The 2,958-nt window shown below is 40.2% G+C and overlaps 1 non-coding gene across 1 annotated transcript; it reads right to left on the bottom strand.

Annotated features, from left to right (window-relative positions):
• Window positions 1-1,354: 1,354 nt before the first annotated feature.
• Window positions 1,355-1,461, bottom strand: LOC145013553 (small nucleolar RNA R71). Its single transcript, XR_013665105.1, has one exon. It is a non-coding gene; the product is annotated as a small nucleolar RNA R71 (small nucleolar RNA).
• Between the last annotated feature and the right edge of the window lie 1,497 nt (window positions 1,462-2,958).

Below are 2,958 nucleotides of genomic sequence, written 5' to 3'. Positions count from 1 at the left end.
TGAACCTAACCACTATAGTTGGTAACCAATAATAATTGATTTATCATTTAAATAACTATAGGAGTGAATTGGTTGAACCTAAATAGAAACCTTTTATTAGATTTGGTGAATTTGTCATTTGCTTTAATTGTTAAGTTAGTTAAGTGCTTAAGTGTTGTGTTTAAGTTTCTAGTCTTGTAAAACTAGAGAAAAGCCCTTTTACTTTTATTACTTGCTTAGTTAAAATTAGTTATTAGATTAATTTTCGTTCCCTAAGTTCGACACCCTACTTATCCAACTATACCACTAAAAGACAAGTTCACTGCCTTTATGTGCTTAATTTATCAACTAAAAGTAGGATTAAAACTAGCTCGTTTCACACAAATCAAGTTTTTGGTGATGTTGTCGGGGAACGGTTCTAAATAGTTAATCTAATTCCTAAATTTTTTCGATCCTTTGTGTGAGTTTACTGGCACAAAGTTAATTTATTGCAGCTTAATAGTTAGTAGTTAGGTTTTAGCATCTGTTTTAGTTTTTATATTAAGCTTAGTTTTTTTTTTTTCAAAATTACACTGCTACTCACCGAGTGCATTCGCACCTACTCGGCGAGTAGAGCAGTATTTTGCATTTAATTTTCGTTTTTTTAGTTGCATTTTTTTTTGTTCATTTTACGTTTTTATCTTGTTTTATTTCTGGACTTTCATGACCAGAGGATCAATCACTCCGCTGGTACCCCATTTGAAGATCCCGAATCCGCATTGAGAAGGAACAGAAGAAAGGACGTGGAGAGCTCGAATACACCTAAGAAGTTACCTTTGTCTAATTTGAAGATTGCTTTTTTCAGAAGAAAAAGAGCAGCAAAGCAGGTGCATCCAACGCATCTTTAGCAAGTGAAGACCCGATCAAGGAAGACACCGAGTACAAGACTGAGGAGGAAGAAGAACCTACATACGGGCACGACTCCGATTCCGACGACGAGTTAGCTCTTACCATGGCTAACATTGATGAAATCCCCATGGGAGAGTGGAAGAAGTGGATTCGCGATGACACCATCCCGGGACTTGTGTAACCCGCAATTCTCGCTACTACTACGTTCAAGCTAAAGGGCCACATACTCGCCCAGATAAAGGAAATTCCTTTCTATGGAAAAGACCACGAAGATGCCTACAAGCATTTGGATGAAGTCAATGATGTAGTTGATTACTTTAATGTTCCAAATGTGCCTCGTGAAACTTAGCTACTTCGCATACTTCCAGTGACATTCAAAGTTGCTGCAAAAGACTGGCTCAAGTCACTTCCCCCCGGATCCGTCACCACAAGGGACATGATGAAAGAAGAATTCATTGAACACTTTTTCCCACCTTCCAAGATAGCCAAGTTGAAGAAGGCCATTGCTAACTTTGAACAACAAGCTGGAGAGTCGTTATATGAAGCTTGGGAGAGGTACAAGAGCCTGTTAAGAAATTGCCTGCACCATGACATTAATAGCTAGCAAGAAGTCTCCATCTTCTATGATGGAGTCAATGTCACAACCAGGCACTTACTTGACTCGCAAGGCCCGCTCACAAAGAAGCCAGCCCCGGTGATCAAGGAATTTATTGAAGAACTCTCTAAGCACTCTAGAGAATACCATAATCCAAGAAATGATGTTACTAGGGGAGCCGCATATGCAACTACTGAAGACTTATCCGCGGTCATGGCTATGCTAAAAACCATGGATATGAGGATGGATAAAATGGATCAAACGATCCATGTTATTCGGGTGGATTGTGAAAATTGTAATGGACCTCATCTTACTAAACACTACGACTTGGATGAAAATGGAAACAAAAAGTTGCAAGTATGTTACTCAAGTGGAGACCGATATGATGAAGATTGGCGAAAACCAAAGAAAGAGTGGCTCCCGTATGAAGAGTACAAGAAGGCTAAGGAGGATAAGTACAAACAAAAAGGAAGAGGTTTTTACCAAAAGGAGGAGCCGGCACAAGAAAGAAAACCAAGTTTGGAAGAGATGCTTACCAAATTTGTAGCTGCTTTAGAAAAGAGACATAGTGACCATGATGCTGCAATTCAAGAAACAAGAACTATACTTAGAAACCAGCAAGCATCTATCCACAACATAGAAACGCAGCTAGGGCAACTTGCTCAACAAATCAACCAAAGATCACCGGGCGAACTTCCTAGTAAAACCGAAAATAACCCACGAGGCGCGCACATAAATATATTTACAACAAGAAGTGGGAAAATAATCTCTCCTCTGGCCCCTATTCAGAATGAAGCATCCAAAGAATCACAGAAGGAGGATGCAGAAATTCAAGACCAAAATGAAAATCTTCAAGGAACAGAGCCTACTCGCCGAGTCCAGAATATGGACTCGGCGAGTCCACTGCCAAAACCGAAGGAGCAGAACCCTGAAAAGCTTTACCAGCCTCCATTGCCATACCCAACTCGAGCTAAGAAAGAGAAGTAGGAAGAGGAGTACCAGAAGTTTCTTGATCATATCAAAGCTCTTCAAATCAACATACCCTTCATCGAAGCTGTCGCACAAATGCCCAAATATGCAAAATTCATTAAAGAACTTCTCACGAATAGAAGGAAGATGGAGGAAGTGAAAAAGGTAGTCCTCAATGAAAATTGCAAAGCTGCTATGCTAAATAAGCTACCAAAGAAGAAGGGAGACCCGGGGAGCTTAACTTTTCCTTGTCAATTTGGCAACTTGGCTACCATTCATGCTTTGGCCGATTCGGGAGCAAGTGTAAACCTCATGCTATATTCATTCTTCAAGAAGCTGGATCTCCCGGAACCAAGGCCAATTCGTATGGTGATTCACTTAGCAAACAAGACAGTCACTTTTCCAAGAGGTATATGTGAAGACTTACTGGTCAAGGTGGAAAAATTCGTATTTCCTGCTGATTTCATAATTCTAGATATGGAGGTGGATCCTCAAATCCCAATCATCCTCGGAAGACCCTTCCTCAA

The sequence above is a fragment of the Lactuca saligna genome, chromosome 8, assembly GCF_052625555.1.
Source record: "Lactuca saligna cultivar CGN05327 chromosome 8, ASM5262555v1, whole genome shotgun sequence".
In the NCBI taxonomy this organism is placed as follows: Eukaryota; Viridiplantae; Streptophyta; class Magnoliopsida; order Asterales; family Asteraceae; genus Lactuca; species Lactuca saligna.
The sequence above is the reverse complement of the archived record's forward strand: the minus strand, read 5'-3'. Positions and strand labels throughout refer to the sequence as shown.